Source organism: Saccopteryx bilineata, chromosome 2 (assembly GCF_036850765.1).
Source record: "Saccopteryx bilineata isolate mSacBil1 chromosome 2, mSacBil1_pri_phased_curated, whole genome shotgun sequence".
Lineage (NCBI taxonomy): Eukaryota > Metazoa > Chordata > Mammalia > Chiroptera > Emballonuridae > Saccopteryx > Saccopteryx bilineata.
The window spans coordinates 328,478,382-328,490,855 of NC_089491.1; the positions used below are offsets into that span (position 1 = coordinate 328,478,382).

Consider the following 12,474-nt stretch of genomic DNA (forward strand, 5'->3'; position numbering starts at 1 on the left):
ATTCATATATTTCCAGGGCATAAGGCAGTAACTGATTAGTACTTAAATAAATGTTTAATTAGGTGAACTGTTTAAGTAATATATATATATATTACTTTATTTAGGGTCTATATATAGGCAGCACCGTATAAACTGTGGCTTTCTACTCTGAAAGAACTTACTAGAAAGTAAGTTCATATGACAACATGAACTAAGTGTTGAATTCTGGGGAAAAAAAAGGCAGGTACTTTTGGGAAAGCAATACTTCAGGTAATAATAATAATAGCAACTCCCATTTAGCACTGAGCCGAATAATTTAAACTGGTTTCATCATTAACAATCCTGGGAGGTAGAGGCATTATTATCTCTGCTTTATAGATGAACACAAGGAAGCACGGCAAGACTAAGGAAACTCTAGCCGTCACACAGATAGGATGTGTGAGAGCTGGGATCCCCACCCAGACAGGAAGTAAACCATCGCTTCTGCCTGCTTTCCTCCCCGTGTTTAAGCTCTGTGTCCTCTTAGGTAAAGCCTTCACAAGTCCTGTACGTCGGAGTTCGAACCAGCTTTGTAGCGTGACCCTTTCAGCAGTCTCGGTATGATGCTTCTAAATGCATAAAATTAAGTTCATAGCATTTTAAAGAAAGTCGTTGTATGGACAAACTGTTATGAAGATATTTTTAAAAACAAATGTGTGCTATAGCAATTCACATACATTCTCATTAACAAGTTGTAATGAGAGATTTAAGTATACCATAGTTCCAGTGTAGCTTATGAACATAGCCAGTATTCAAGATAGTGGCAATAAAATTCAGGAGACAAAAATATATGTATTTTTGTAGAATAATGCACTTGAAACCTATATAATTTTGTTAACCAGTGTCACTTCAATAAATTCAATTAAAAAATTAAATACATATATGTATTTCAATTGGTGATAAAGTCACAGATACTGCTATCACTACCGGGGTCTCTTATCTACATTCATTATGGAAGCAAATGCTACTTTTCAGCTAGAAATTAGAGAAAATCAAGGTGTGATGTTTTCCCATCTGCGTTCACGAGTCCTTGAACTCTACTAAGACGAAGAACGGTAGCTTCTCTCTGAGACATCTCCTTTTCTCTGCCTCACCATGGTCCTTTCTCACTTCCCGGCTAAGAAGGCTGAGAATGCACCTTCACCCTCAGCAGAATGTCAAGCACGGCAGAACCCATGATCCTGGAGGGCACCTGCAACAGCATGATCCTGGAGGGCACCTGCAACAGCATCTCACCTGACGTGGACGGTCAAGGGTTTACAGGATAAATGCATGCAGATTTGATATTATCCCCCTGGATAAAAATATTGGGCACCACCTAGAAGCTTGAAGTTTGTTTCCAAATACCTGTCCCTCAAAGCACCAAGTCTCAGCTCACTAGCTCAACCACAAAAACCTAGATTTATATGCAAAAGGATGGCTCCTCTCAATGATCTTATAAAAACAAGATTCCCCATCCTAGAGGTAACTTCAAGTGACAAAAAAAAAGAATAATTTTTTAAACTGTAAAGAGTTAAATAATAGGGAGTATGTCTTTAGTGTATTATATGGGGTACTAAATAAAAACAGGCCTTTCAGGAAGTATTTTTAAAATAATTAACAAATTTTAATTAATTTATATAAGCTAAAACAAAAAACGAACTAAGCAAAAGATGATCCATGATTTTCTCAGCCAGTCATCGTCTTGCATATTTCACCCGTGGAATGCATTGAGCTCTCCGAGAGCTCTCTCTCCATTTTTATGATTATGAAAAAGAAAAGCTTTACACATGCCAAGGTGAGACCAGCACCCATTGGAACTGGGCTAACAAGGGTACATGTGGTTCCTCTCAAAATCACACCCCTGAAACCAAAGAAAAGAAAAAGACTTTAAAAACAGAAGTTTAATGATAAAAGTTTTATTGAATAAATCTGATAGAAGATAAGCAGAAGAGCCCTGGGCAATAGGCTCAATGGTAGAGCACGGCCTGGCGTGTGGAAGTCTTGGATTCGACTCCTGATCGGGAACACAGGAGAAGTCACTATTTACTTCTCCTCCCCTACCCTTCTCCCTTTTCTTTCTCCCCCTGTCTCTCCTCCTCTCCTGAAGCTATGGTTTGGTTGGAGGGAGTTGGCCCTGGGCACTGAGAATGTCTCCATGGCCTCGCCTCAGGCACTAAAAAAAATAGCTCAGTTGCCAAGCAACAGAGCAATGGCCCCAGATGGGCAGAGCATCGGCCCACAGGGGCCTTGTTGGGTGGATCCTGATCTGGTGCATGCGAGAGTCTGTCTCTCTGACTCCCTGTTTCTCACTTAAAAAAAAAAAAAAAAAAAGAAGATAAGCAGAAGAAACACACTTAATTGGCTTAAGAGTGACATCGAAACGAACACACTTCACTATTCTTTCGGGCTCATAAAGGGAGTCAGGGAGATGGGTTTATCTACCCCCGGAAACTTTTAGAAACTGAAAAATGATCAAGATAAAGAAAAAGAATTTTAACTCTAAAATTAGGGAGAACTTTCTGAAACAAAAACCAATTCCCATAAGATGCCGTCAGCCTAATGAGGTAAGTTGAGCACTAACTAGAGTTATTCAAGCAAATGTTACTTAACCTGAAGGAAAGGATAATTAATCTGAAGTAAAATAAATGAAACTAAGCAACCTCCTAAGAAAAGGACATTTAGAGAGCACACCTTTATTAATGGGGGAGTAATCTAATCCTATGTAGTCTGTGACCAAATGGGCTTACCCATCAGAAGGCTACGCAGTGCTCCTGCTCAGAGATCCTCCAAACATGAATTTGGCATTTTCTCTGATAGAGAATATGGCTTTGCTGACTCTAAATTTAGTACCAGAATTAAGAGTTTCCAATAGACAGCCTGATAGCTATAAACACTCCCAGGTAGGCTTAAAACTCTTCCTGAATTGTGGTGTCAGGATGAAGTATAAGAAGACTGTGGCATAGTCAATGGTGTGGTGATGGCTAGAGGGAAAAGGAGTGGGGGGTAGGTGGCGGTGCGCAGAAGTGGAGAAATGGGGACAGAAAGGGATATTGCTAGGGGCAGAGGACGCATGAAGTGGTGGACAGATGGTGGTTGGTTGAGTTGTGCACCTGAAACCTACATGGTTTTGTGAACCAATGTCATCTCAGTAAATTAAAAAAAAAAAAAAAAAAAAAAAAAAAAAAGATGGTGGCACAGGACAAGAAGCATCTCCGATCTGGCTAGGCTCACCTTTGCGAGAGAACCCTAAGTTCCGCACCTCCTGAACTGCGTTTAGAGAATTAGAGAATGCTGTGGAGGTAAACCATGTGTGCCTTTCTGCTGTTTATGGCTACCTGCCTGGGGTTGAAATTCCAGATCACTCTGGTCCAGCAGGAAATCTACACTGGGTCTACTCGCCACAGCCCACTGTAAAGACACAGTATCATTTTTAAGAACACAGATATAGAAAAAGAGAAGATGAAGAGTCTACAAAGGTCTAGCCCTGCTCTTACACAAATTTGTTATGTGGGCTTGAGACACTCAGTTTCTTCTAAAAATACATGTTTAAAATGGAAGAAAATGCTCAAATGAGAAGATTTCTTCAGCTGTCTTCAAACAACAAAATTCTGCGATCCGAGGATCATGCAGTCCTTATCTCAGAATGGAAGCCATCAAGAATGCAGGCAATGCCAGAATACACACAGACAGGCAGCACAAAGCAAACTGCCCTAAACAGAAATGGGAATCTCAAACACGAAAACACATTTCCCAGATTCTTACAGCCTACCTCATTTAAAATGCCATCCTTACAATTTCAGAAATGTGATGTCAAATAAAATGACTAATATCAAAAAATAAATAAATACAATATGATCTGCAGAACCCAATCAATGCAAATTTAAAACCTCACTTCTCATTACTGGTTACTGGATTTCATCTCTGAATGTGCTGACCTTTTTTATACCTTCCTGCCACAGGCTGCCAATCTTGGTTTACTTAGAGATCGTCAATTCACTGTGAAAAAACAAACATTTTTCAAGGCATTATTTCAAAGTTAAAAAGAGATTTTGACAGGTCAGACATCCCTTGGAATATAAAAAGCAAATCATTCTATTCCAAAGTAAAATGATAAAGAAGTTCTTATGGAAATACTTAAATGCAGATCTGCCCAGCCCTTCTCCCCTAGGTTACAGCACACAAAACTCCAGAACAGGCAGGCGGTGCATACCAATTCCGAAAGAGTATGGCTATTACAGCAAACAAGACAAAACAAATGCCTTCGAAGGCTCTCCGTTTCACGAGCCAATTGTTAAACAAATGCACTTAATTTGTAAATAAAATTTAAGAGTCTGGTAAGGTCAGGGAAAGAGAGTAGACAGAAGAAAAAAAATGATACCAAACTGACTGCTGGTGGTGGGGAGCTGTAGCAGGTATTCCTGAGGAAAAAGCTGGCTGATGAGGTCAAGTTCCCGAGTGTTCTGAACTAGTAAGTAACAAATATAGATTTGCTTTGTTTTTTTTTCATGAATGTATATAAAAATTCAAAAGCCATGGTCTGGAGATTTATCCTTAAACTAAGGTATCAAGCCATGCTCCATTTTAAGAAAAAAAATATTTATTAATTTTAGAGAATGAGGAAGGAGCCATGGCTGGTGGCTCAGTGGATAGAGTATTGGCCCAGTGTATGGACATCCTGGGTTCATTTCCCAGTCAGGGCACACATGAAAAGTGACTACTGCTTCTTTTCCCTTCCCTCTCCCGCAGCCAGTGGCTCGATTAGTTCAAGTGTGGCTCCAGGTGCTGAAGCTAGCTCGGTTAGTCTGAGCACGTCAGTCTCAGGTGCTAAAAACAGCTTGTTACTTGAGCATTGGCCCCAGACAGGGTAGCAAGGTGGATCCCAGTCAGAGCGTATGCAGTAGTCTGTCTCACTATCTCACCTCCTCTCATTTTAAAAAAAAGAAGATAGAGAAAGAGAGAAAGAGAAACATCAATCTTCATGTATGTGCACTGAGCAGGGATCAAACTGGCAACCTCTGTGTTTTGGGATGCCGCTCGAACCAACTGATCTATGTGGCCAGGGCCATGCTCCTCTTCCTTTGTTCTTTATATTTCAAGATGTGAGAAGACATAGGGAAAGAAAAGAACAAGCACGAAGAAACAGATTAACTCGGTGCAGGCAATTAGAAGAAGTTTCAGAGGTCACTTCCCCCTTTCAACTGGGGGAAACAGGTACACAGCAGTGACGTGACCACTGACATTGTATTCATAGCGCTACTAATAGAAGAGGGGCGGTAGTTGGAATGAGGAAGTGCTGGGAAAATTATGCTGCAAACCACTGTCACCAACTATTTATGAACAAGAAAATACATCCAAAAATAAAACAGGGTACAGTCTCCACTTAGAATGTGAACATGTCTTCGTTCTACCAGAATAGGAAATGGATGAATATTAGAGGTAAGGGAAACATACAAAAATGCAAAAGGCCAAAAAAAATTTGAAAATACCTGTTGCATAACAAAGGGTTAATAGTCTTCTTTGTGCATAAAGAACATTTATAAGTCAGTATTTAAAAAATGAACATCCAAACAGAAAAATGAACACAATATATAAGCAGGTAATTCATTAAGAAACATAAATGACCAATACAGAAACATTAATCTTCACTAATAGTAATGTAGGAAAAAAAAACAAATAAACCTAACATTTGGCATTTATCTGATACCAAGTGTGAAGAAAATCAACTCTCCTATTGTTTTGACAGCAGAAATTGAGGCCAATTTGGTAGCCTGTACAGAGATGAAAACAATGCTCATTTCCTACCACCCAGTAACACGACTCACAGAAATTTGTCAAGGATGAACCAATTGAAGAAAATGCATGATCATTTTTTTTTTTTTTTTGTATTTTTCTGAAGCTGGAAACGTGGACACAGTCACACTCCCGCATGCGCCCGACCGGGATCCACCCAGCACGCCCACCAGGGGGCGATGCTCTGCCCATCGGAGCGTCACTCTGTCGCGACCAGAGCCATTCTAGCGCCTGGGGCAGAGGCCAAGGAGCCATCCCCAGCGCCCGGGCCATCTTTTGCTCCAATGGAGCCTCGGCTGCGGGAAGGGAAGAGAGAGACAGAGAGGAAGGAGGGGGGGAGGGGGGGAGAAGCAGATGGGCGCCTCTCCTGTGTGCCCTGGCCGGGAATCGAACCTGGGACTTCCGCACGCCAGGCCGACGCTCTACCACTGAGCCAACAGGCCAGGGCTGCATGATCATTTTAATGTATTATTTTAATAGTTAAAAAACGGAGAAACCTAAAGTGTCTAAGAATAGAGAAGAAATTAAATAACACTTACGCATAGGTACTTAAAACCATGCCTGTGGAAAATATTTGCTATTACAGAATGCTCATGATGTAACATTATGTAAAAAATTTTAAATGACTACAGTTTTACATGTAAAATAGTGAATCACCAAATTACTGAAGAAGTTATTTGTAGATGCTGGAATCATAGGTAATATTTTTTTTCTTCTTTTAAAAATAATTAAGACTTTATCTTTTAGAACAGTTTTAGGATTACAGAAACATTTCCTTTTTTTAGTATTTTTAAAACTAACATAATCACATATTACTTCTATTAAAAAGTGTTCTTAAAGTACTATCAAAGTGGAAAATTTCCAAATTCCAGAATCCAAAAATGCATTTTAAATAAAATAATTCAATAAAAAGGCCCAAATTAGAGCTCAATATTTTAAGATGGAAATGACTGATTTTTCCTTTTACATGAAATTCAAAAATAAACACACAAAAAATTTTTTTTTTAATTTTTGTGAAGGAATTCTCATTTTTATCATCAAGAACTAGAAGTCTTAGAAGCTGATGGTAATGATGATGATGATGGTAGGTTCAATACTTATTGGTAATTTTTTAAAAGATTAAATACCTCTGTTGCTCTCATCCATTCTGTGGAATCAGAAGAGAACATAAACAAGTAGAACTAACTAATAAGAAAACTACCCACCCTTTCTAAAAAGTTGTGAACAAAGCCAACCCCCCCAAAAAAAGAAAAAGAGAAGGTCCAACATCCATTTTTTGCACAATACCAGAACTCAAATATTTGTTAGACTGAGAACAGCTAGTTAGTAAGCAATTATATATATTGTCTTTTGGAAATCTCCAAGAGAAAAAGGCCATTTACAGTTTCACATATCTATTATAAATCACACTGTCACTGCTTATATTTGGATGATGTCCACTTAAAATTTGTGAAAGAGAAGCAGATATCTCATGAGAAGAACAACTTGGAAAGTAACACGTTGCAATAAAGCTATTTACCTGACCACAGAATCAGCTGAAGATTCCGAAACTGAAAAACAAAAGCAAGCAAAAAGATATGGACAGAAAGAAAATGCAAGTAGAATGAATATCCACTTTATGTTTTTCTCCAGACCTAAAAAAATCTTGAAAACAATAAAAAAAAACGAGGGTACAGCGGAACCTAACAATAAATAGCAACCATAAAAATATCAGGATTATAACTGCTAACTTGTATTAAGTGGCTCTGTATGCCAGCTGTCACTTCTTTCTTCTTTTCTTGTTCCGGTCCTTCTTTACCATTTCCATTGTCTCATTAGGTCATTTAGATGCTTGGATTCATTTTATGTTCTAATTATTCTAACTTTATGAGGAAAAAGATCAATGAGATTTTAAGAACAGATTTTTAATACATTATTCTAATTACGTTATACGTCAGTATTCACACAAACTTAAGATGTCCTATAAAAAGAACACAACAAAATCGTATTGTCATATAAAATTATCTTTAGAGTACACGCTTCTTTATAATATACCGAATAGCATTCACAGTAAATATTAAAACTGATAGAGGCCCTGGCCGGTTGGCTCAGCGGTAGAGCGTTGGCCTAGCGTGCGGAGGACCCGGGTTCGATTCCTGGCCAGGGCACATAGGAGAAGCGCCCATTTGCTTCTCCACCCCTCCGCCGCGCTTTCCTCTTTGTCTCTCTCTTCCCCTCCCGCAGCCAAGGCTCCATTGGAGCAAAGATGGCCCGGGCGCTGGGCATGGCTCTGTGGCCTCTGCCTCAGGCGCTAGAGTGGCTCTGGTCGCAATATGGCGACGCCCAGGATGGGCAGAGCATCGCCCCCTGGGGGGCAGAGCACCGCCCCTGGTGGGCGTGCCGGGTGGATCCCGGTCGGGCGCATGCGGGAGTCTGTCTGACTGTCTCTCCCTGTTTCCAGCTTCAGAAAAATGAAAAAAAAAAAAAAAACAACAAAAAAAAAACTGATAGATATGAACACACAAAGACACACAAGCACATACATCCAATTGGGACCCACATATAAACACCAGGAAAGATCCAATCCTGTCATGACCTACTTGAAAAAAAACTATTTACCTTTTTAAATAATGCTGTACCTTGGTCAAATAATGTGGAGAAAAAGCAATACTTTGAGTCCCAGACTAAAATCTCAGGTATTAAAGAGAAATGAAGCAGACCAAGTATCTGAAGGGACAACCAATGTAAGAACAGCTGGGTAACCCTTTATTTACTGTAGAAAATATAAACCAACAACCAAGATGAAAAAAGCTATTGAAGAAATTAAATAGCATTTCTAAAACTAAAAAAGTTAATAGCAAACAGAGACTTCCCCATCCCCAGAGCATGAATGTAGTTTCAATTTAAGTGGTAATATACATTTATTATGGTTTTCATACACACCAACACATAATCTCAATGAACACACACACACTCACACACATCACAGCTAAAGGCAACTAAACCTAACAAATGAGAAAATCACCACTGATAGATTAACACATGAAAACAGGTGTACCTAGTGAACCATATTAACATCCTAAAAAAGAATAGACTTCCAAAAACCTAAGAAGCCAAAGGACCATAGACTCACAGATCACAAGTTTAGGAAGAACATAAAAGCCCAGCTATGTGTTTAAAGTATCACCATCTTTGAGGAAATAACCAAACTATGAGACTAAGAAGAGTGGCAGGTAAAAGAAATTCCACACCAATACTGAAATGACACTTTTAGAAAAAGAGAATTATGGGCAAATAAGTGTAAAGAACAAAATATATAATTTCTACATAGAGCAGTAAGTGATTAAATACTCCTTCACTTTGTCAATACATATTTGTTGAAGGCATTTGAGTGCTACATACTGAGGATACAGTAACAGGGACAGAAATGGCTCTTTCCAGGAACATACAGGCAGTCCCCAGGTTATGAGTGAGATAGGTTCTGTAGGTTTGTTTTTAAGCTGAATTTGAATGTAAGTTGGAACAGGTACATTTACCTATCAAATGTAATTTAGACAGATGTTTGTCTTAGCATAGTATTTATTTTGACTTAAACATTTTCAAATACATTAAACAACCTTGGATGATGCAGAAAATGGTTGTCTCGTTGGAGAGGCTGGGACTGGTGTTAGAGCATCAGGGTTTGGTTTTGCTGCTGGAGTCAGTTTCTGGAAGTAGGCATCATGGGAGGTTTGCTCAGAGCTTTTCTTTTTCTCATCATAAATGGCCCTGTAGCATCTCAGCCCTTCAGTAACTGTACAGTTAACTATGGTGAACTTTTCTATCAGGATCTTGCTTCTCTAACTTTGCCGTTCTGCTTCAATAAGATGAAAAGCATCTGCTAACTCTTTTGTAGAAAACTTTTTTGGTTCTGGAGTTTCTAGGTCCCTGTTTTCTTCCCTAAATGCTCCCATCTGCTGCTCTAGTTCCATAAGGTCTTCACTGGTTAGTTCTTTGCCATGGGAGTCAAGGAACACTATGATACCATTTTCATGGATGTCCAACTTCAGTTGGTTACCATTAGCCCTTATAGTACTCCATTCATAAGTACAAATTGCAAGTAAGTCCATGTTTGTAACTCGGGGACTTACTGTATATTCTAGAAGTTGTAACACTTAAATCAGCATCTTTCTCAAATTATAGTGTGAGCCAAATAAATCAGGTTCAAGTTCAGAATTCCCATGCTCCATTGCCAGGGATTCTGATTTCGTAGGACTTGGACGGAACCTAGGAATCTATTGCTGAGCTTTTGTGGTAAGAGTAAGGTTTTATCTGCTATTAATTACCTATGCAGCTTTGGACACAAGTCGCTTAACTTCATCTCTCAGTTTAAAAGGTTTATTCTAAAGTCTGAAAATACTTTTTGAAGTGTATCACGTGGCACCTGGCACACCTGTATTCCAAATGGCAACTGTGAAATAGCGGTGGCATACCAGGGGTGCCAGAAGCTGGACTCACAGCTCACTTAGCTGCTTACCTAATATACTTACTATACTGCCCAGGTTAGTTCACCTCCGTGAGTTCTATTCAGGTACTTTGGGGGTAGTAATATTTATACTCTTTATCATAAAGAGACTTGAAAGAAAGAAATTAGGTATTTTTGGTAAGCTAAAAAAATACTACCTAAAGGAAAAATAGTAGAGATCATCAGCAGCGTTCGTCATTGTAAAGTATATAAAAATATCATTAAAAGGGAATAAAAACTAAAAAGCAAGTTTTGCAAGAAAAAAATTGAAAACCAACATTTTTACCACCAAAATGTACTCGTTCTAGGGTTTAGTGAATGCCAACTGCATACCACCTTGAAAATAACTCCCTAAATGGTAATCAGAAGTGTAGTTCCCATAAACCTATTACTAATACCTAAAATCTTAACAGCGCTTTGAGGGTTGCACTCAGACAGGCTGGAGAGAGTCCTCCAATTTGGTTGGAAATATTACCAAAGGAACAGAAAACCCTTGGCCACTGCGTCCAACCACTTCTTCAATACTTACATCTCTCTTTCTAACAAGCCCAGCTAGCAATCATCGAACTTCACTGGTTAGCAATCTGCCAGTTGTAAGAGCATCATCTGGAGAGCTTTGAAAAGTACAGATTATGAAACTCTGCCTCGGTAAGCCCAGCAGAGCTCCGGGGTGTTCATGTGCAGTGTCAGGAGCACAGCCAGAACCTGGCCGCCAGCGATGCTGCTCACCTGGCCCTCTGTGCTCTGCCAGCGCAACCAAACGCCGATGGTGTTAGACCGAAATCTCCCTCACTTCACTCGCCATCTCTATAATTTTACCCCTGGGACCACATACAACACAGGCCTAAACCTTCCCCAGGCCAAGCATCTCCAGTTCCTTCAAGTAACCTACAGATAATGATTTAAACCTGATAATCCTAAATCGTCCATGTCTTTTTTATTTATCATGCTCAGAAGAGAACACAGTCCTCATGTAGATACTCTCTCCCTTATTAGAGTTATAATTTTTTCATTCACACAGGTAAAATATGCCTTCTAGTAAACTATGGCCATATCATATTTTGAGTACTTCCTTTACATACAGTTACTTTGGAAAAATTTTAGATTCACTGCAAAGGTGTGCATATAATAGAGTTCCCCCACCCCCTCACCCAATTCCAGCTCTCCTAATATTAACATGCCCAATGCCACAGCTAGTTCACCAAAACCAAAACTGAGCTTACTGTTTCCCTTTTTACATGACATCCTTTTACACAAATTACTTTTCTGAATGGTATCTTCCTTCATCCTGAATAGACTTTTTCACTTTTGTTTTGTTTTATTGCATGATACAACTAAGTGCCCTACATTTTATCTTTTTAAGATCTAGCGCAAGATTTCATTTTGGAAGCTTTTGGCTCCAAGACTCGGGCTTTGAGTCTTGCAAGATGAAATGTAACAGCCTATGCTTAAGATTATGAGGTCCCGTATTTGTTGAGAAATTGTAAGTCAAGGTCCACTTGAACAGCATTCACTATTGCCACCAGATTCAGGCCATACCCATACATGGCAAGCATGATGTCTATACTTTAGTCCAGTTCAACAGGCCAAGGCTTAGGATAATAATAACCTTCCCCAGGATGCACTAAATAACTTTTGATGCATATTGTCAATGATTTACAAGTTCGACCAATTATCTGTACATCCAGTTACTTTATTTTTTTTTATGCAAAGATATTCCATTTCATGAAGTTCAGACACACTGTTTCTGCTTTTTCATTAGTCGAATATGTATTTACATGCTTCGCTTCCTCAGCTGAAAGGTGTACGGTATCTGCACATGGAACGACTCCATTCCCCAAATAACTCTGAGACACTTAGGAAAAAAGAGAACACTCTAAACCTAACATCAACTGGCAACTCACTGAAGCAGCTAATGACCATGTGTGAACACCGGAGCCCACAGGAAATCCATAGCGAATTCCTGCTGAGTCACAGACTGAAATCAGAAGGCACAGCGAGGTGATACTGGTAGTTTTATTCCTTCAGGAAGGAAAGAGAAGTCAGTGTATTCTCTTGAAATTGGTTACTGGTCTTATTTATTATAAAGCTTGGGGAACAAAATGCCACAAGATCGCCATTGAATATTGCAATCCCAATTAAAAAGGATAATTTGGACACGTGGACCCAAAGATAGCTATATTTAGCCATATCAATCACTG

General features: G+C 39.2%; 1 protein-coding gene across 4 annotated transcripts in view; it reads right to left on the bottom strand.

Annotated features, from left to right (window-relative positions):
- The window catches only part of CADPS2 (calcium dependent secretion activator 2), a 538,020-nt gene that overhangs the window by 411,460 nt on the left and 114,086 nt on the right, over positions 1 to 12,474 (bottom strand). The gene's annotated exons all lie outside the window — the stretch shown is intronic.